The sequence below is a fragment of the Pezoporus flaviventris genome, unplaced genomic scaffold (assembly GCF_033815535.1).
Source record: "Pezoporus flaviventris isolate CSIRO_AGI_PZ_B2104156 unplaced genomic scaffold, CSIRO_AGI_Pfla_v1 ptg000029l, whole genome shotgun sequence".
In the NCBI taxonomy this organism is placed as follows: domain Eukaryota; kingdom Metazoa; phylum Chordata; class Aves; order Psittaciformes; family Psittacidae; genus Pezoporus; species Pezoporus flaviventris.
Window position 1 is genome coordinate 6,781,013 of NW_026892577.1, and position 23,270 is coordinate 6,804,282.

Here is a 23,270-nt window from a genome sequence, read left to right on the forward strand (position 1 = left end):
AGCTGAGATCTTTTTGCATGTAGTCACTTAACGTAGTGTCAGTTTTGTATAAACACAACATGCAGTTCATTAATCCAGCTAGTGTGTAACCTTAGCTTCTTCAGCAACATACAAATGCTTGACAAAGGGCTATGACAATTAAATCAGCATCCTTCATCAAAAATGAAATGGTTGCAAGAGCTATTTCGCTATTGTGTACATATCAATCAAGCACAGCTGAATGTGAGCTAATGTCTCTTTCTGCTGCCTACACGGAGGAAGAGGAATAGCTGAAAAAGGGCAGGAATGGTAACACCTAGAGTAGATAATTGCTGCTTACTGGGCTCTCTGGCTTTATTTTGAAGCTTGATACAATAATACAGAGCGATGCAGCAACTGAATAGTATAGGGGGAAAAGAAGATCAGTAGGACAGGCTATTTCCCTTCTTCCAAGTCCAGCTCCTCTATCTTCATGTTTTGAACTGCGGTGAAACATCTCCAGCACTAGAGATGCAGCAGAAAGCTACAATCAGATTTATATAAGTTCTTCATAATCAAAATCTGCATTTGGACATCTGCAATTGCTGATTTATTTGTTGGAACAGGTTCCAGTTTACAATCAGCACAGCTTGTCTCTGACCATGCAGCAGGGTGGTTGCCTCCTGTGGAGGGAGGACTTGAGGATCTGCTTTGAGAGTTCTCTGGAAAGAAGAATTGGGCAGCATTTCATATTTGAGGAAGCCACGAACCTCTGCACTTGCTTTGATCAGAACAGATCTCTGGGAAGAACAGATCCAACAGGTTGGAAGTGCTCCTTGATGCACAGCGCACTTTAAGTTTAATGAATCCAACATATTTGTGAGGAACTGACACACAAATCTCTTTAAGAGTTTCCCAGGTATAGAAGACAGAATAAAAACAAAACTCCAAAGGTTTCACAGAAGCAATTTCCCCACATTGTAATTAGAAATCACTTCAGCACCATGCAGTGAAATCTCTACAAGTGTGATTCTGGCTCACAAAGGCATAGACCTGAGTACTGCTTTCCCACCTCAGGAAAGAGAATTTTCCTGCAGAGATTTCATGGTGTTTAATTTTAAAGTAGGTGGGATGTGTGAATGAACTAAGGACCTTGGGAGAAGGAAGGGTAGCACAAGGATGTGTTATCATGGCTCACCTGTAGTGACTGACCTGATACAGTGCCAGGATAGGAATCAGCACACAGATGGCTAAGTGTGAAGAAATAAGGGAGTAGAAAACTGTTGGAATTTGCAGAAAACCTCACTTCATAATGGGATATACTCAGTTACTTCCCCAAGGGGAAAGAGCATAAAATTTTGTTGGTTTCCTGTCACTGAAGCTTTACCTCCCATTTTTACAAACAACTTATGTCTTTGAGCTCCAGGAGTTCAGAGAGAGGCATAGGGGTTTTTTTCAGGCTCTCTCAGTGCACAGCCAATTGGACCTTTTTGACTTATTGAGGGTGAGGGGTGTAGGACCCCAGCAGTCCACCTCTCCTTTCACACGTTTCTTCCCTGACTAAAGATACCTGAAGACTTTGCAGGCAATTAATGTATTGACTTACCTCATATCTATCGCTTTTCTCTGATGGGCACCAGTGCTGTGGCACACTATATACCTTGGTCTGTGAGGCTGAGACCTGTGTGACTCTGAGGACCCTGGAAATTTTAAAAATAAACAATTAGAAACACTATTTTAGTTGGGGTAATGGAGATGAAGATGAGATGCTAACAAACTGATCAGCTCTTCTGGAGACCGGGCAAACAGAGAGCAGAAAACTGAAAAAATAAACCCAAAAGCAAACAAACCAGTGGGTTCACCAGCCTTTCATGAAAGTAAATAGCAAAGTATTTGGCATGCTGATTGACTCTCTGTCAATCTGCTTTCTGTGTGCCTACCTAATCACTGCAAATATTTGCCTCCTGGTAACAGACAAACAGCAGGTCAATGTGGAGAAACGGATTACGTTGGTTTTGAAGTCAAAATTGAATATCCCTTCTTTTCTGGCTGCAAAAATTAACAAACAGGTCACAGAGGTTAAACTGTAATTATCACAGTGATTTCAACAACTGAGATTGGAGGAAAGACATGGAAAGGTAGTCAGTACTGATTTCATGCAGGGCTGGTTCTGAATGCTAACACCTGAGCACACCTTGATTTTGAGGAAATTTGGTTTGTGCTAGAAGCAGCAGTGTTTGCCTTAAGAGCAGCTCAGCACAGTCTACCCAGCTAGCCAGGCTCTGATCTAACTATTGTGCCGTGGACCAACACCGTGTATTGCCATGATGCTATGCCCTGCCGTGCGCTGAAATGTCCATAGGGGATACCAGGGTCCATGTGGAGTTGGTGAGAGGATAAGAAAGTGCTTACTTACAAGCCAAAAGGAAAGAAGGAGCTGTGGGCAGGACAGTGGTACAGAGAAGCGTGACGCTCTTGGGATACTTTGCTAAGAAATAAAACATTAGAAAGTCCTTCACCCACCCTGGGGAGGAAGCTTGCCAGCTCTTCCCCTCTATCCGTTCTTCTCGAGCATAGTAACATTTTATCACTTCTCATTTACTGGGTGACCTGGCTCCTGTGTTTTTGACACACTGGAAACAAAACTTTCCTCAGTGTAACAGGAACAGCTTTAGGGGAGTTTGCTAAGGCCAGAAAAGGAGGTTTATTTTGTGATGGGGAACAGATGACACCGGTGAAGAAAAACAGTGTGAATAATCCATGCAGCACATTCAGATGCCATGTGGCTCCTGGGCTAGGCTGAATGCTATTTGCTTTGCATTCATAATGTTTCCTTAGCCATTATAGAGATGAGCAAGGCAAAGTCATTAAGCTTAGCGTAATGTTGTTTTAGCAGCACTTGTTAGTTGTAGTATCATGCAAAGACAGTGATTACAAAGGACTTTAGTTCCTTTCATGAGAGTTTCCTTTCAAAATCTTCCCACACAGAGACATATTTACTGGAGAGTGACTTCAGCCTCCCAGCTCATAGAATGTGATAGAGCCATCTGAGATTTCAGTGCAGGGGAATATCCGAGTCCCTGCAAAAAAGGGCTCAGGCGATCCTTTTCAAGTAAACACTAAGAAGCCCTCTCTCATTGTATGCCAGAATGTCTAAGTTCAGACTGAATGAAGTTAGAGAGGACAGTTGTAATCAGCATCAGTGATGCCTAAAAAGGGAGTTATTACTGGAAGGTGCAACTCTGCTAAAGTCCAACTAGACTGGACCCCATTATGCAAGTGTACTGAAGATGGCCACAAGGAGCTGAGCCCTCTCAAATCTTAGTGGTTCCTGCTACACAAAGAAAAAGCCTGAAACACAGACAAAAATCCGTCAAATTCCGGCTAAAAACTCTCTACACATTGTTGACTTACTCATCCCAGTTGAGACTACTTTTAATGGTGCACATTTCCATCTGGAACATTTTGTGACCTTTGCAAAAAATATATTTGTAAATAACTGGGAGTTTTTTCCCATTCCTGCAGAGCTTATCCCATGTCTGCTTAGCTGTTAGCATATCACTTAGGTTTATGAGACTGTTTTAATATTCAATGGACACAATGCCCTTATCGCAGAATCCCTTAGTCCCTGTTCTCTCTCACTGACTCTGAAATGAAAAGCACTGTTGTGTCTAGTTTTAAAGAGATAGATCCCACAGGTTTGCACGAGCTGCAAGTTTGGCTGAATTATTTGTCAAGAAATCATGTGCTGTGTTAAGTAGCATTTGTTGAAGACGATCTCTGATTTTTTATGATGGCTGTAAAGTGAAATGGGCAAGTGAGGCTTACATGTTAGACAAACTGGATTTAGGACGTTTTCTACAAGTGAGTTACGTTTGGCCTTATCCTCTCCCTGATATTTTTTAATTCCTTGCCATGGCTAAAGTGCAGAGGAGGTTGATAAGGCTTTTACTGCCTCTGAGGCAATGAACTTAGTGGGTTTAGCTCCGGTCATAGAAAATTATAACTGTAGTCACAGAGGTTGTGGGTTCAGACTCTGTGGATGATTCAGCCCAAAGCAAGTTGAGCTAACCTTGTAACCTTAGTGGGATGTAAAGTGGAATGGAACAGGGCCTGTTTATTTACTCCATGTACAGTGCACCATTAAGTATGAAATCTTCTTGAAATCATGTCAGTTCCAGTGACTGTTTTGTAGCATTGCTGCAAGATTACCTGTATAAAACTCTTGGAAATTGTGCTCAGGAAAAAAAAACGAAACAACAAACCCACACACACAAATCCATGTTTTTTGAGAAGCAAACAATTTGTCCCGATCCATGCTCAGCTTCATTCCAACATCAAGCAGCGCAGCTCAAAGCTAGACTAAAGATTTGAAGGTGTCTGACCCAATTCAAACTTATGATTGTAAGAGAGGAATTCACTCCAGGGAGCACACAAAGGGCAAAGAGTTGTATAGAGAAGGGAAGCATGGACAAGACACACACAAAGGAAAGCTCCTAGCTTTCATGGAATGTATTCATTCCTAGAAATCTCAAATAGCTTAATGGAGGAAGACAATATCATTAACCACATTTTACAAGTGGGTAAACTGGAGCTATAACTTAATGTGAACATAGCAAGTATTCTCGGTAGGCAGGGACAATTCCAGGGTGGCTTTGTCCCTCTTAAGCAGGAAAGATTTCCAGAATGCCACTTTGTCATAGCTCTCAGAAACCTATATCCACAACAACTTCTTTTAAATGAACTATGATTCCCAGCAGTCATCACTTATCCCCACTGTCTCCTTCCTAAGGAATGGTGGAGGGTCATGAGGGACAGAAGAAGCTATTGAGGTGCAGGACCTGTGACTCAGATTGGGGTTTTTGTTTTTAATGCCTGTCTCCCCTTACAACATTAAATGAGTGAGTCAGAAGGGACATGCAAAACTGAGACCAGGTGACTTGGATAACATTTTTGCTTGATTTTTCTTTGGAAATTACTGCTGTCCAAATAGACAAAATACAATACGCAGGTTGTTGTGGGTCTTATAACTCATTATTGGAGGCTGTACAAATAAGAGAGTATCCTGCCTTGGTTTACATTGCAATCTAAAAGCAACTCAATTTGACTAATGGAACAGTAAAGAAAAACAACTTGGGTTGCCAGTAGGCTAATAGCATTAAAGTTATTTAGCACTAATATACAGTCAAGCCGGAACCATGATCAGGAATCACTGGGAAATTAGGAATAGACGGTGAACAGGGGCGAAAGCAAATGGAGTGGTCTGAATCTCACTCAAGTCAGTGGGAATGGTATCATTTCCAGGGAGTTCAGATGGAGGAAGGGGTATGGCAATGTCACCACCTCAGGGACATCAAAACAGAAATCCAGGTAGTGTGTGTCACAGCAGGGACATTGGTTTTCGGGAGAAGATATGGGGATAAATGGTATATCGAATTGACCAGAGCCAATGCAGTCCCATATAAACTCTTTAGAAATAGATAACCAAAGAGTTTGGTACCTCAGATAAGTTTTTATATGAACATTTGGGTCTTTTCTCACTGACCCCTCAAACCGTCACAGTTAAGAGGGTATGCCAATGTCCAAGTTGTCAAGTACTGCTGCTTACTCACATCACTGGATTTCAAGATTAGCTTGGAACATTGACATCAGCCAGCAATCTAACTCAGAGGAATGTCTGGCTGGAGACCAGTAACGAGTGGTGTCCCTCAGGGATTGGGGTTGGGACCGGTTTTGTTTGACATCTTTGTCGCTGACATGGACAGTGGGATTGAGTGCGCCCTCAGCAAGTTTGCCGATGACACCAAGCTGTGTGGTTCGGTTGATACCCTGGAGGGAAGGAATGCCATCCAGAGGGACCTCGACACGCTTGTGAGGTGGGCTGATGCCAACCTCATGAAGTTTAACCATGCCAAGTGCAAGATCCTACACCTGGGTCGGAGCAATCCCAGGCACAGCTACAGGTTGGGCAGAGAAGAGATTCAGAGCAGCCCTGTGGAGAAGGACTTGGGGGTGTTGGTTGATGAGAAACTGAACATAAGCAGGCTTCAGTGTACGCTCGCAGCCCAGAAAGCCAACCGTATCCTGGGCTGCATCAAAAGGAGAGTGACCAGCAGGTCGAAGGAGGTGATCCTGCCCCTCTACTCTGCTCTTGTGAGACCTCACTTGGAGTACTGTGTGCAGTTCTGGTGTCCTCAACATAAAAAGGACATGGAACTGTTGGAACAAGTCCAGAGAAGGGCCATGAGGATGATCAGGGGACTGGAGCACCTCCCGTATGAAGACGGGCTGAGAGAGTTGGGGTTGTTCAGCCTGGAGAAGAGAAGGCTGTGTGGAGACCTCATAGCAGCCTTCCAGTATCTGAAGGGGGCCTATAGGGATGCTGGAGAGGGACTCTTCATTAGGGACTGTAGTGATAGGACAAGGGGTAATGGGTTAAAACTTAAACAGGGGAAGTTTAAATTGGATATAAGAAGGAAATTATTTTCTGTTAGGGTGGTGATGCACTGGAATGGGTTCCCCAGGGAGGTTGTGAATGCTCCATCCCTGGCAGTGTTCAAGACCAGGTTGGACGAGACCTTGGGTGATATGGTTTAGTGTGAGGTGTCCCTGCCCATGGGAGGGAGGTTGGAACTAGATGATCTTAAGGTCCTTTCCAATCCTAACCATTCTATGATTCTATGATTCTATTCCTGAATTTCACTGGTGTTATGTCTAATTCGAGGAATTGCTTAGGTAGGAGTGCAGGTGGTTTATTACATCTGTCACATTCACTTCAGGCCCAGCCATCTCCCATCTGAAGTCAATAATGAACTTCCATACATTTCCAATAGAAGTCAGAACTGTGCTCAAGTAACAAATACATATCTGCTTTGGAATGACATAAAAAGCCTATTTAGCTCCATTAGACCCAGCTGGAAATAAAACAATATAGGAGGACAAGGTCACGTTGAATTTAAAGCAATTGATCTTTGTTTTCATGTGCTTTGGTGCCTCATGCACTGAGGCAAGAGTCAGTGAGCTACTTTGGAAACAGTAAGTTTGTATTTCCAATTTTGCTCTTACAGTCAAAAGGCGAATCTTAATGGAAACCATACACCAGGAGTAACCACGTTTTATTTACATTTGGGAATGGAAAACAGTGATGCATGCGTCTTCAGATCATCATACCCTCCAAAATCTGGGGTTTCTTTTATGGATGGTAGAAAATTCACTGGAGGGATTTATGTGACATCTGAGAAAACAGAACAATGGGTGAATGGAAAAAATGCAAAATACGAACAGTACAGCACTTTTATGGGCACTCTGTTGTCTGCTCTTTGATATGTATTTTCTTCCAAGGAGTTTATTTGTCTGCTTAAGCTTTCTTAACTGATTTTTTAGTCACCATTATTGTCATGAGCATTGCAGTGGGAAAACTTCAGTTCATCCCAGATAGTTTAGCTAATATTGGACTTCGTAGGTTTAAAATTTGATCAGGCAAAGTGACCTCTGTGTAAGATGTAAGAAGGGTCTCTTTCCAAGTACATACATTAATATATATATATATATATATATATATTTTTCCTCATAGTCCTGAGTTTGAGTATTCACCTTTCTTCTGGCATACTCACTCTATATGGGGAAAATGAACATAAGTAATTTCATAATCTGGGCTCTGAAAACATCTGAGATCACCCATAAAGAGCAAACTTTAAATCTCTTCACCATGAACAAATTGTTCCAAAGACTTCATGACAGATGTCCTCCTGCCCCACAGATCTTCCCTGTTATCCCATATTTCTTGGCAAACTCTTTACTTCTGACTGTGTCTGGGAGCACTCTATCAGAGACAAAAAGCTGTGTAGCATTCCTTTCTCCTCCCAGAGTGGCAGGTTCTGCCTCCTTTTCTAGCATAGTCTTTAACACAGGTGAGCACTAACTACAGCAGTGACTACAGAGAAAAGCTACACTTACTCTAGCTTGAAACCACAGGAATGGCTTTGGTACTAGCAGTGGTTTCTGCAGATCCAGCAAGATCATCAAATCTGGGATTATGCTTCCCATAACTGAGTAATTCAGGGAAATATTCAAGTAACAAGACTGGTTTGCAGAGAAGACCTCAGTTAGGTATGAAGATACGCAAACTAGCTGTGTATGAATGAGCTAGGTACTGAAGTAGCCCAGCCCTAGCAGCATAAATCTAAGCACTTAACGCCTATACTTGTCATGTTTATTTAGGAGAACTTTTACTTTGGTAATGAAATTTTGCCATTCTGAAAGCTGTGAGAGAATCTCTTCCCCATTGAGGTGCTCAGTAAAACTCCCATCACATTCACTAAGAACAGTAGTTCTGATTTCTGTGATGCATCCACCTACTCCAGTCCCTCTGTTCCACCAGTGGCCAATAGCAGATGCCTCTTGAAGAATATAAAACAAGATGACTATATGATGATAATTTTCCCAAAACGCTCTCACAGCCTTCAGGAAATTGTGGTTGAGAGACTTGCTGTGCCAGAGGTGTATTTCTGCATTTAATAGCCCCTGTGGGCTTGTCAGCAGTGCCAGGGTTTATTCACTGACTCCTAAGAAGACTTTGAATATATTCTCACATGGGTATTTTGGGACGTAACTACACAGTACATTCAATTGGCTGTAATAATAAGTTAACCCCCTTCAGGGACCATACTTTCTATTATCAACAAACAAGAAGAGGAAGAAAATACTGTCTGAATTTGATCACACCAGTCATCCATGGGTATTGTGTTGTTTTCAGTAGCAGAAATAGCTGCCAGGTTGCCGTCTGGACACTTTCCAAATGGTCTGTCCAGTTCTGCTGCGGTCTCACCAGTCACTGCTAGGACTATCGCAAATTGCAGTGCAAAAGCACAACTACATTTCTCCAAGCAAGGTATTCCAACGTGGGGCTGTCAGACAGACAAATGGTCAGATATGTCCAAAGGAAAGCAAGGCGTGTGTTCTGACTTTGACTTGGAGTCGGTGTGGGCTGGAACAAGGAGGAACTAGAGAAACATCACTCTGGGAAGGAACACTGTCATCTTTCAGAAATGTTAGTATTTAATGAATTTAATAACTGATTAAGGGAGGAGTTTTAACATATCTTACAGAAAGTTACTTTTTAAAGTCAACCACAAGGTCAGAAAGCAAATTGCATGTTCATGAGGCAGCACAAAGTCAACAGTAGCAAATAACTAATGAAAATTAGGAAATGTAGGGGTAAGTCATGCAAAAGTGAGTCCAAGAAAAATAAGGGATTGATGCTTCTTTGTTGACATTTACCAGCACTTTAGTTTCTCTCTAACATCTATTTCCAAGTGAGACATTATTTCAAAGCAATTTATTCAGGGTAGATGATATATTTAGTTATTATAAGACTTGTTTTTCTTACTCTTCAGTGATAGCTCTCATCCACTGAGATCTAGCTATCTATCCTCTTTTTCTTCATTAGTAAGAAGTATTTGAATTACTGCAAGGATATTCACTGAAGATTTAACAAGGTAACTTATCTATATTACACATTGACTTGTCAGTTTTTCAAAGGGTCAGACAGGCTTTCTCAGGGATAAGAGAAGCAGTCTTTGCCCAGTCTTTCTATGTGTTACCTACAACACTCCCTTCAGAAAGCTGCTCATGCCACCAAAGATACAGATCCTTAGATAACCCTTCACTTACAGCTAAAGAGATGAGAGAGAAGATTCTTCCACAAAGATCAATACAGCCAGGGGGAACCCTGTAATTCACTTGGAGCGACTTTCTTCTTTGATTCCAAGTCAGTTTTGTTATTTTAGGACCTTGGGGATGAAACTCTTTTTCTCTTTGGTATTTTCGTATAATTCTGTGATGCTTCTTTGATAAAATTATGCCATGTATCTGCTGCAGAATTTTCATCCACTTAATTTTCTGTAATTCGTACTTTTTCTCTTTTGTTTGAATGATATGCAATATGGAATTGTATTCATTATAACATTCATAGCAGTAAATGATCATGATTTGAAAGAGAGAGGCATTGCAAGCTTTTTAAGAAAAGAACAGAGTATATGTGGTCATATGCTTTCAGAACAACTCGGTTAATTTTGTTCAACTCAAAATTTCAAAAGAAGAAACAGGAAATTTTATCTATTTTGAGGTTTTGGCATTTCATTGGAACAGAAAATTCAGAATGAAGCACAACAAACAGGAATAAGAGTTCAATAGCAATCTGGAAGTATAATTTTATGTGTGTTTAAATGAAATTTAAAATATTTTAATTAGTTTTGATTTAAATGTGTTCCTAAAAAAGAAGAGTTTTTGCCTTGCTGAGAGAGCATCCATGACACTTCCCTTTGTTTCTCAAATCTATCTTCCTTTTTATGCTTGTACCTTAGCCTATGCAGCAAAACTTCAGGACTGAAGCCTCACCATAAACACAACTGAAATATGCATATATCCAGGTCAGCAGTTTATTGGGACAGCATTGTAACTGTAGTCCCATCATCTGCTCATATGCTTTGTGGTTTGCAGTGTGGGGAACAGCAGGGCTACCTGCAGCTGAGGGAGTGGTTTGGGGTGTGCAGGTTGACATCAACAACTGCTTTTTCTCCAGCTGACAGTAGGGAACATCAAATCCAACTTTACTCCTTGCACTCAGACCCACCTTCCCCCTGTCTGTTCCCCTTCCCCTGCATGGCAGCCTCATCCTAGCCAGGACATCATCTTCAGGGTAGCAGGTTCCAGCTGTAGAGCCTAATAAACCTTGAGCTGGTGGTGTTGAAGCATGCTCACTGCTGGAATTGCTCTGCAGGTTCTGTGAATGCATTATATTATTGACTATTAGCAATCAGACAGGATTATCTATTTCAGCATGACTTGCAAAGGCTGCCTGATTTTTCCTTCCACTTATCAGCAAAACATTTACCATGAATACTTGCACTGTAACTGCAAGTCACCACAAATTCTTGTGAGATACACACAGTGGGGACTGGATAGCCCGCCAGCTCCCTAGGGAAAGCTTTAAGGTCCTCATCCTGTGACATAATATGAGTGTTAAAGTGGAGGACACCCTTCCAGGAGAACCCCAGCTAAGCAAATACCAATATCCCACATAGAAAAGACTTCATGCAATTACCAAGCCCATATGCCTTCCAGCCAACTGAGAAAACTCAGAAAGATTACACAAATTGCTTTATAGCTTTAAGTTTTGAGGAGCTAAGTTTTCGGTAATAAACTTGTAGAATTTGTGGCAATTGCCCTTTCCACCCCCTCCAAATATGTTAACTTTTATTAACTAATCATGGCAAAACAAGATTAGAGTTTCATTTTCAAAGAGCAAAGTAAAACATTAAATAAATAAATAAAAGGTGCTATCAAGAAATTGCCTTCCCAAAAATTCATACTTTTCCCTCAGCAGAAGCTTATTTTCTTTCTGTTCTATGGCATGCAAAACATTAATCTGAAAATCCCCACATGAAAGATGAAAATGGTCAATAATACCTTAGATGTTTGTCACTTTAGGGGCTTGGAGACTAATTTGCTTTTAAACTGCTCAGGAAAAGCCGGTCTGATCAAGAAGATAATTCTGAGAATGAACAAAACTGTAAGCTAAGTTCCTCTAGTTTACAATAGAATATGTGTAATGAATGGTGAGGACACAAAAAAGAATTGGGGGGAGTATTTAGCCTTTCACACAAGTTTATTCTGAGGTAATACAAGAAAAGTTCAGAGATAATTGTGTCCTTAGGATATGTATCTCTAGGAAATGAACTTACATAATAAAAACAAGACCTTAGGCATACAGTTGTCTCTTACACTCTCTTTCTGAGATTTTGGTCTCACCAACTAACTTTCCTTCTGCTCATGTCTCACTCTCCAGAAGCCAAGGGTGTTTTGTAGGTTGTTACTATAAGAGGCAGTCTAATCCTTCAACACATGTTGGCATGTGAATGTGAAAAAGACAATTGTTCCCTGCTTTCTGAGGTCCTATTTTGTCACAGTAGAATAAAATCTACCCGTTTGGAAATTCTCTTTAGACTAAGAAGCTGACAAATATTTTAACCTTTTAAAGAGTAGAAAAGACCTGGGTTATTAATAATTGCAAATACTCCTGCTGGCTTTAATGATCTTTAAATCAAACTGTAATTTTGAATAGAGATGAGGAGCCTGATAATATCTAGTTGGAAATAGATGAAATTTCTTGCAATGCAGAACAAAGATTCTTCATTTCTATATTTAAAAGGATGTTCAAATGTGAATACTTGGAATTAAAAGACATCTCTTAAAATGTAATGGGTAAGGAAAAGGTTTATAATGCCAATAAACATTGCTCTGTGGATAGGAGGTTTTGTCACATAAAACCTAATTTGTTCTTTGACAAGGATGCAAGACTTGATGATAAAGTTATCCCAAAACTGTAATATTCTTAGAATGAGATACTGGTACATCTGATCCTGTCTGGGAGTATGGGAAAAAATTGATCATCCTTTTATTTCCTCCAGTTGTACTTTTTATTAATCTATGATATTACATCTTTTTTTTTGAGGTTTTGAAATAGAATTGTCTCATATTCTATTGTCTCAAAGATTGATTAAACTTTAGAACCAGTGAAGAATACAATATATGGACAAAATATTAACTGACAAATGCCAAAAGAGATCTACTAATAGGAAATCATGTGTAAAAAGGTGTTGTTCTTGGGCAGATTTTCTGGGAGTGATTCTGATTCAGGATTATGCTGTTGTAGATGTTTCATTAAGGAGTATCAAGGAAGTACAAAGTAATTCTTAAGTATAGACAAAGCCTGGTAGCTTGTTAAGTAAAGATAAGGGCAAGAGAATGATCCAGGGGGATCTAGCATCATGCGATTGCCACCTTCCCTATTCAAATAATTCAAGATACACCATTGAAAAATGGTATGTTATGATCAAATGGAAAACAGGGATCCCCCCCCAAAAAAAGGCTTTAGGAGTCATATTCAGGAAACAAATGAGTGCAACTGCTCAACAAAGAGATGTGATCATGAGAAGTCTCTTTAAGAGAGGGTTTCATATATGTGGTTTGAATTACGTAGTTTACAGCTGAAGGTGATGTGGAGAGAGCAAACCGTTTCTTGAAATCTGGCTCTCCTTTTCTGTGTTTTTAAGCTTACGTAAGCAGAAGAAGAAAGAGCAGAAAACAGTATGACTTTACAATTTGTAAGCTCATTTTTACACAAGGCTGAGTTTATTCCTGCAATACATTTTGCACAGAAAGCAGATGTATGCTGTGCAAAAGATCCCCGAATTAAACCTATCTTACCCTGTAGATCCAGACCACATAGCAAAACATTTTGCAAGATGTAACCTCAAGTCTCAGAGTCAACTAGGAAGTCCTGCCTAGAGGGACTATGTCAATGCAGTATTTTCTAAAGTTAAGTGTAGAAAACAGTGTGCAGTGGAAGTCTCCTTAATATGCAAAAGTTATCAAGCCAGACATAGTCTAGTGAGAAATAAATGACTGTGTTTGCTTGAGTGGAGGAGGTAGTTAATCACCTAATTAACTGTCTAGAGACATGGTGACCTCTCTGCTTCTTGATGCCTCCAAATCAAATTATGAGCCAGATACTAATTTATTGGACAATGTTAAGACCTCTGACATACCTCTGACTGGGAAGACTTGGCTGGTACACCTTTATGCCCATAAAAATAAGGTTCTTGTAGAATTCTACTAGGCATCAGTTCCCAGCATGGATGCAGTCATGTTTCACAATCTGGCCTGCTCAGGTCAGGAGGAGCAGGGCACAGGCAGCTCAGAGCACATCATTCCGCGGTGGCGGCAGCACAGGAGGCATGACACTGGTTTTTAGATGTCATCTCGTGAAGGATTTGATCTTCCTGTAAATTGCTAAGAGTTATACAAAGCACTTGAACATGTTGAAGCAGCTGGTAGAGATGGCTGAATAATGTTTACTTTTTTAGCTGTCATAAAAATGTCAATAATTTAAAAAGCCAAGAAATAATTTGAATTCAAAAGAATCTAAACAAAACAACCCCAAAACAAAACCAAACCAAACTGAAACACCCAATCAACCTATTTATCAGTTCTGGGTTTCTTTTATGGAAAAAAAAAGTAACATCTTTCTCATGAAAATTCATCCTATGTCTAAAATAGAGGACCTATGAAGAGAATTTTTCAATCATCCCACAGATGGAATGATTTATGTTAGAGATGAAGCCCAATAAGACTAAGAGCACTTTTTTCTCTCCATATATGCTTACATATGTATAAAGGAAAGCATGCATACATAGTTTCAATCCAAGCTATGTATTCATATCCAAAATACCTATTCTGGAGGTCTGCATAGGCCGTGTCTGGCTTCCTGTGGAGTTCCAGAGGCTTTAAGATGTGTTCAGCAGAAAATACTCTTTATCCATAAAAATTTAGCTGCTATCACTCATGTACTTGAAAGCAGCACAGCCTTTTAGTAGCAATACTAAACGCAATGCAGACAGCTACATTGTAATTGCTTCTGTTATGAGAGAGAGCATTATTTCATCTGGAAGCTTTTGGCTTATGGCTACAGGCACTTACACTTAATCATCCTTTTACCTCTGTGATATCTTACAGCAAGCAGAAGTCTTCAGACAGCAGGTCCCTTGAGCAAAGGTTGCATGTATTTGGCACCATCCGATGGCTTTCATACCTGTGGGGCTTTTTTATTTCAGCTGTAAATGGCATGGCAAGATAAATTAGGCCATATTCCTTCCTTTCATGGAAATGGTGTTTCACCATGCTGTGATACCTCCTCCCATGTTGCCTCACATGCGTTGAGAAATGCAACAGATTTAACAGCAGTTTTAGGATTTGTCTTCTGAAAACATCATTTCAAAGCTGTGGAATCGGCCATGCTTAAAATGAAATGCCCTCTCAACAGAATGGAAAGAGCTGGAACTTAATATTTCTTTTTTTATGGCCTGGCCCCAGAAAATGCTGACCTCCTCCATCTGTCCATTTTGACTGACAAATAAGGGTCAATCTGGATAAAGGCCAAATTTTTGAATAAATAAGTGTATTGGCAGGAACATCCATGGAAACTAGTTTATTTAAGAAAGTATTTAATAAGAAAACATTTGCCAAGAGGAAATTACAAATATATTGTTCTCAAAATCCAGAATATGTTCAACCAAATAATGAACAGACACATACTGTATCATTTGTGACCAGCCAAAGCAAAGAAATTTTGTTTCCACAATACTCTAAAAATGGCTATCACTTGATCTACAGAGCAGGAATGATTCACATGAATAAATCTGAAAAATCAGCAAACTGATCCTAAAAAAGAGACAACAAAATGCTGTAAAATGTACAGATTCCTTAGTCATTATTCGAGATTATTCAGCCTCCAAAGATTTGTGTTGTTCTGGATGATTCAAATATTTCAGACAAATGAATTCATGTTTAGTCCTTAGTGGATAGACTGTGGTGTGATGGTAGATATCCGAGAACTTGTAGACCTGCAGAGAGCTTTCATTGTTGTAGTCGCAATATCTGATCTGTAGCTTTTAACCTACACTCCCCCTGGTCCCCACGTATTTTAGGGCTCTGTCAAGAGAGTCTGAGAATGAAGAACTGTAATTTTTCATTTGGGTAGGGAGAGTGGGAGAAGTTAGCCTAGATGGGATGATCTCGCTTTTCATAAACCTGATGCTGTTTCTGGCCAGGGAAGGAAGCCCTGCCAAAATCTCACCATTCCAAAATGGGGCCAGCAGTGATCTGTGGGGGTTTAGGACAAAACTGAGAAAAGCCATCACTTACTCAGTCACCTGGGTCAGCAGTCAGCAGCTTCTTCAGTTAACTGTGCTTTGGCAGTGAGGCTGCCCATCTTCAAGACCTTATTGTAACTGAGCACTGCCCCAAGCAAAGGCCTGGGAGTAAATGAACTTTGGCTGCAAAATGCAAAAGGGGCAGAAATATTACTTTGTGCCTCAGAGACCTCTTGTTCCTTTTTTCTTCCTTTGTTCCCTCTGTCCCTGACCCTGCTTTGCCTTCTTGTGATGGACAGAAAGAATTGGCAGAGCTTTTACCCCCAGCTCTTCTGCATAAAAGCAGTGCTGCATAAAAGCCATGACTTCATTTTCTCTATTTTTCCAGTCCTTTTGTGTATTGTCTGTAGATTTTAGCATCCACAGACATGCAGCATCCTCAGCAAGGAGTTCTGCAGCACATCACTGAATTATTCCATACCTGCTGACATTCCTCCAAATTTCAGCTTCTCTTCCCACACCTTCTTCTTAGTGAATCACAACCAGCTGCTGCTCACCTCACCATGGCCACAGCCATCACCCAGGCAGTGATCAGTGGTGAGTTATAGCAAAGTCTGCTTTAATTAACAAAAACAAACAAGGGCTATGTTACAGTGTGAAGACGTAAGCCCAAGTTAGAGCTAAGAAAACAACCAACCATTCTGGGGCCAGAAAGCTTATGTGAACTGCCAAGTACTGAGGAACATTGAAACTTCACTGACATTCTCCCTCTGTGAGGAACATTGGTTTTGACCTGCCTTTTCCAATATAAACATAATTCTATGTGTGTGTCATAAAAATGCACATACAAAAAGAACTGTTTCACTGCCCATTCGTCCCTTGCTGAGAAGGAACAAATTGAACAGACAAATAGCATATGTTAGTCACATTGCTTCACGCACTGCTGGAACACTTTCAGATACTCTGGTGCCTTCAATTAGGGTCTCTGTACAATGAAATATAAATGGTTTTTTTGGACAGTACTGTGACATCTGAAATTAAGTATGAATTACATGAAGCCAGGCAAATGTGACATCCATCAGAATAAGTATGTACCAACCTTAATTAAATATATGCTTCATGGAATTCTTTCATCTGGATAAATTGCAGATGACTGGCAAAGATTTGAAGTTTTGATTTTTAGTACTGATGCTATTCATATTATTTGAGTAGCCGTAATTGTGAAGTGGCTTGTTTAGAGCTAACGTAGATCCTCTTCTCATACAAATGGCACACATAATACTCTCAAGTATCATCACTGAAATGGGGCAGTCTGTTGACAGCTGACAAGATCAGAGACATCTCAGACTGCTCAGAATCTGCAAACAGTTTTGTGAGAAAAAGTTCCAATTTCAAAGCTCTTTTCCTTTTGAAGGATTTGTACCTATTCTGCTTATAAGATTAATTTTTCATTCTTCTTGCTTTCAGTACTTTTCCTGAATGTTTTATGTAATGGTTAAAGGGCATTCTCCAACAACGCAAAAAGTATCAAATCAAATATTTCAGTTAAAACATCACTTTTATTTGTTTCTTGCCAGAAGTCACTGTGTCCTTCTGTCTAAAAAAAAATAAAGAATCAGTCCTTTCACATCAGAACTCTCCAATCAGCATTATGACATCTTGAGAATCTCTCATCCATTTTAGGGGGATTAGGACCAGGATTAGCATTTTTACAGTAGATTTCCTCAGCATGCCCTAGAGTAAAGCGTTGTAATCCTTTCTCACACCAGAAGGTGGCAAGCACTCTTAAAGGATGAGCTGTATTGAAAGAAGACGGGCTCCTTCCCGATAAAATCTCAGCCACCATTGTCCTCTGCTCAAACACACAGCCTTGGCTTTTCCAGCCAGAGATTTGTGTTTAGCGGAGTCCAGTAAATCACAGCAGGACAACACTAAAAAGGAAAGCATGAAACACATTTAAACATATCTTCTGTTGTAATTTAAGCAAAGGACTCTGAGGCTAAAGTAGAAAATAATTGTGTAGAAAGCAAAGCTGACCAGAAAAACTGAGATTTCCACCCCACAGCAGCTCTCACGAAAGCAGGGTTTCTAAGAGATCCGGATGCCTGCCAAGCACAGCCACAGAAGAACTGTGAAGTACCTGGAGCTAAACCTGCCCCACAGCCCTTAGGTAAATGCAGATTAGTCTTACAAAACACTAAATAATGCTTTGCATGAATTTTCTCAGTAAGAAACTGGCCCCGAAGCTTATTTACTGTTTTTCAGCAAAAGCTGCCCATTTTTAGTGTCAGTCATAGAAAATGGGGTAATTTGTGTGTGCTAACAGCAATAGCGAAACAACAATGTGTGCTGGGGTGCCAAGTTGGAGGCGTTGGTAGGAAATTGCCTCCCCAGCACTTTCTTCTCAAGCATTTTAGTTGCATTTCAGTCTGTAACTTACGTGGTGGAGGGGGAAGAGGTCACCTAGGACATGCTGCACATGGATGCCTGAATGCTGAATTAATACATCTAGATAAATCTGTTATACAAGGAAACCAATATACTCTCCATATTGGTTACATCATGACTTAATTTTAGCACTTGGCCTAAAGACTTCATATCCACCAGATTATTCTCCTGACAGCTTTGTATATGTGTGTGTCTATATATATATATATATATATATATATATATATAAAAAACGTTTAATAAATTGGTGGAAAAGAAAGCTTTCAAATAAGGACATAATTTCTGAGCCTCTTTTTCAACTCCTGAAGGCCTCAAAGCATGAGGAGGGCAACACAGTCTTCAGATGCCCACGAGAGTTGACAGGAGCTGATGAGTTGAAAGCAGTGATGATACAATCCTCTCTGACATTAATCCTGGGCTGGGAGCGAGAGACTGCTCCTGACACTGTTAGTGTCCTTAATTATATATTGCCACAGTGCAAGTGGCTGCAGTGCTGAGAAATCAAACTCAGCCGTACCACCCCATGCCAGGCACTTGGTGGAAAGGTGATCTCTGCCCCTTCCACTTCCACATGAAAGCTTGAGAAAAAAGAGGATGTAAGGATATGTTAGACAGCAGGGAAGACAATATCTCTGTCTTCATGGTGGGCCATGGACTCAGCTTTTCTTTTCTCTTGACCATGTTAAACATTGGGGAAATAGGGTTGTTGGAGATTTTTTTAAAGGTACCACATCAAAAATGCAAAATCATCACATCAGATGCAAATGGATTTGAGAAAGTACAATCATCTCGCATGCATCCAAGCCATACTCAGAACCCACTAATCCCCATTTAGGATTTGTTATGTCTAGAGGGGCTAGGCATGCCCATCTATTACTTCTAACCACCAAACCTACCTCCAGGAACAAAACCTGCCCTGTCTCACAGGCATGTTTCACTTGAAGTACCCTGCTGCAAGTGGCTTCATAGCCTTGAGCACCTCCTGCTCACAGCTCTGCAACGGGAACTGGCTTCGCCTTGGAGCAGAATGCTGACAGAGTATTTCACCCCTCATCCTTCGGTTACTTTGCCCCATGCTGCAAGCCCAGTGTATTTGTACTTGTGACTGAGCTCAGCAGTGAAAAACCCTCTGTTTACTGAGCCCATGTATCAAGCTCAGAGCTCAGAGCCTGAAAACCTGCTATTCCCTGCAAAATTCATGCTGACCTACTGAGCTGGTATCAAATCCATGGGCAGCAGGAGAAATGGGGTGGGATAACATCTGAGATAATGCCAAGGGATATAGTGCAGAGGAACGTTAATGGATACAGAGGAAGTTTGAGGCAAATAGGTTTTAATTAGAGTATCATTCAGCCTTTTGGATATTATTTGCTGAATAGTAAGCTAGATTTAAAAAGGCATTTCCTTGCCAACCATGGCATACATTAAAGATTTCCCAGAATGAAGACATCCTAAGGGAATCCTAAGCAGAAGAGACCTAAACCAGAGTTTAAAGGGTGGTCTATCTTTTACCCTGCTTCCAAGTATCTACAGGGCAGTAAAACATTATTGCCTGCTCACCCCAGCTCCTGCTTACTTCTGCCAACTGGTCCTATTATTCCAGTTTTAATAGGTGTTGCTGGAAAACAGGACATGAATAGATGCAGCCTTCTCAGCTGGGTTCAAAGCAAGCACAAAGCAAGGGCCAGAAAGGACAAGAAACGAAGGAAGGAACTAGTTAAGTTGGACCTGCAAGTGAGGGTTCCTGCAAACATGAGACTGAGGCCGAGTGAAATCTGCAATGACTTCCTGACTGTTTTTGGAGAAAGATGCTGCCTACTCTTTTCTCCTGACACCGGTACCCTTTCTGCTCCTTCACAGTTACAAAACTGGACCACTGCCCCATGTCTGGTCCTTTTCATTTGGAAGTACCATGCTAGGTAGCTCAGCAGGCTGCAAGTACCAGCCCAGTCATCATCTGTCCAAGCAAAGGAGACCAACTTGGCCTTCTGGTAACAAGGGGCTGTAAGATACTGGCTACATACTGGAGGATTTGTCCCTGATACAGAGAGCTCCTCATGTAGAACGAAGCAGAAGCCATACACGTGGTATCAGCTTTGTGAGACCTCAGCAAGCTCTCTTGGATGAACACAAATTTCACCTCCATGTGGATTTCCAGAACAACTGAAGGCTGTGAATGTGCCATGTGGCATATCTTGGAGATGAAGAAGGGGCAGGAAGGAACAACTGGCAGGGACAGGATAGCATCTTAATACCAGCTTCCTCAAAGTGGAATATTTCTTATTTAATTACCTTCCAAATGCCATTTTTACCCTGTTAAAAATGAAGCTAGATTTTAATATTAAAATAACTGTTAAAAAATGTCAAAACAGAATAAGCTTACCCAGATTAAAAATTCATATATATACTTTTTTAATCCTTTGCTCCATTTCTCCAAATTCCTCCAGGTCAACACAAACAAAATTCCTCTCCTGACTCTTCAGTTTGTCTCTTACAAGACCATTATTTATTTAGCCCTATGTTTATGCTTAAAGATGCATCTATCAGAACCTTTTTCTAACTCTTAAGTATCATAATACAGCCTAACACGATGCTGTGACTTTTCTGTGACTGTGCACTATGACCTTCATACTTTCAAACATTTCCTGCCTTTTCAAAGAATATGGGTAGTTTACTAGGACAAAATCAGTCCGTCTCAGGACTCTCCAAAAGCTGACTATATTCTGCCCTTGACTATTGTCTCCAGTTGAAAACTGTGGACTTTCTTTTATATATTTTCAGAAAATAGATTGAAAAGTAAAAGAAAGGGAAGAGGAATGTAAACCTTAATGTGCATACCAATGTGGCAGGGAGTGAATGCAAGGAAAATTCATGCTCTGGCATCTCCTCCTCTGTAGCCCAGGCGGAAAGAGCCCCTGCGACTGCTACCTTTGGCGGCTGTTCAGTGGATCGCAACTGAAGGTGCCCACGTGAACCTATGGGAGTCAAACCTGCCAAGTTCTTCTTAGCTCCACTTCGTACAGACTCATCCTTATTTAATGCTGTTTTTTCCCCTGCTGTGGCTTGGTGCAGCTCTTTGTAATTTCTGTTAAGATGCGCAGGTGAGAAGCATCGCATACTTCAGAGAGGAGCAAACAACTTCTCTGCCTTCCTGTCATCTTGGTTAGACATGAGATTCAGACTAGAAAGAAGTCTCAACTAGATAGTCAGAAGTGTCCTGAGATTCTGGTGACAAAGAAAGGACTGCAGCAGAGGAGGCAGACACTGCTCATTGATAGTTCTTGCCCCAAGAGAAGGCAGAATTTGACCACGGCACTGAAGTCAATGAAAACTATTGAGTTTCCAAAGCCCAGTGAAATCATGAGGTATGAAACAAACCTGTCTGTCAGGGAGTTTTTTGGAAGAAAGGAGCCCAAAGTCCTGGTATCTCCAGACTCTGGACCCACATTTGCCCCCCATCTGCCCATTTCTGTTCAGAAACTTGTGCAATCCCTATTCTAATGCTAGATTTCTGACCATAGAGTTGTTGAGGCAGAATCAATACTGCATCGAGTTCTCATGCTCCTGGCTCCACTAAGGAAATGGCTGTTATTTCCTTGATCTACAGCTGTCCCTATTTGTCACTACATCTGCAAGCATGACCCTGCAAGTCAGACCCCATTACAGCAACAATCACCAGTTCAGGCAGAAATTAACCAAAAAAGGATTTATTTATTTTTATCAACAGCAAACAAGCAAACAACAACAAAATGCATCGTGGCAAGGCAGTTGAAAGAAACTCATCACTTTTAATGGAAGTTTAAGTGATTATATTGAAACCAAGTTAATTATATCACTGTATTATTGCTGTCTGACAGATTAATCTCATTTATAGTCAGTGGAGAGGTAACCCACACTAGAAGCCCATTGCAAAGCTTTTCATTGATTTCTGATGGGCTTTGGATTGGATCTTTGGCCAGGTTTTCCTTTATGCCTCTGTAATGCTGAGCCATGAAAGAACAGAGTTTAGTTCTACTTTTGGTGCATTTTTTTCAGAGGAGAATGATTGGCAGTGGTGATATTAATACTACAAGGTGAACTAGATCCCATTCTGACTAGTCCAAAATACTGTTTTAATAGCAAGAGGTGTAATAATCACCTGCTGAAATGAGTTTTCATATGAAAAGGTGGGGTTTTTTTCTTGCTCAAAACACTACTATTTTAATATAATAAATTTCAAAATGTCATTTTTTTCACTATTTTTCCCACTTAGAAATCATTATAAAAGCTGTATCACTGAATAGCTGACTGTAGCAGCTTCACAGTTAAGTGCTACTTTTCACTTTAAAGTAGCACTCCCTCCTTCGGTGTTATTTAAAATTGATGATGCTACTTTCAAAAAGAAAGCATCTTGTCCATCAATTTCTGACTATTTTTTTTTTGGTTTCTACCTGACGGGGAATTGTTCTACAATTAAAGAAAGTAAGAAAAGTTTCACTTACACTTGTTTTTCCGCAAGGAAAAAAGAACAAAGTCCTATAAGAAAAGTTTGAATGAGACCTCTCCTGCCAAAATCTCCTTGGGAAAAACTTTTCTTCTCTGCTGTGTATTAGATGTGACCTTTTCCTTCTTCTTCATGAAACACTAAATTAAACCTCTTCCCAGCTGAATGATGTATGCAATGTGTTTCCTGGCTGTCATTTTTATGTTCTACATGATAGGTGTAATCTAGGGTGCAGTGTTGAGACAGCCAGCTCCATCTGCACCCTTCTGGCCAGACTTCTTAGCTCTTCAGCTGCACAGTAACACCTGAGATGCTTTCAAATTAAATCAACGCTGTTTAATCTATAGGGATTTATGCAGTATTTGCTTTGAATCATAGTTGAGAACTATACATCAAAAGACCATCTTTATAAAAATATGTAAAGTAGGAATGAACAACAGAGAAAGAATTATCCATATACAGGAATGGGATTTGCAGAAAAGAGCTGTCCAGAGATGTTTAAAACAACCTTTAATACCCAGACATGGGCATTTTCCTGACCCTCATTTTCCTTTTCATTGCAGGCGTAACAAGTAGAAAGTTTGCTTTTCGTATTTCTATAGTTGTTGAAAGTCTGAAAAAGTAAACTTCTGCCGTCCCTGTAGCAGTAGGCAATGGAGAAACATCTC

At 40.5% G+C, this 23,270-nt stretch overlaps 1 long non-coding RNA gene across 3 annotated transcripts in view; it reads left to right on the top strand.

Annotated features, from left to right (window-relative positions):
- LOC133272088 (uncharacterized) overlaps positions 1-20,533 on the top strand; it is a 239,236-nt gene extending 218,703 nt beyond the window's left edge. For all 3 annotated transcript variants that reach the window (XR_009744345.1, XR_009744346.1, XR_009744344.1), the window contains 2 exons: positions 17,249-17,841; positions 19,732-20,533. This is a non-coding gene — a long non-coding RNA (uncharacterized LOC133272088). The remainder of the gene's footprint in view (positions 1-17,248; positions 17,842-19,731) is intronic.
- Positions 20,534-23,270: the final 2,737 nt, after the last annotated feature.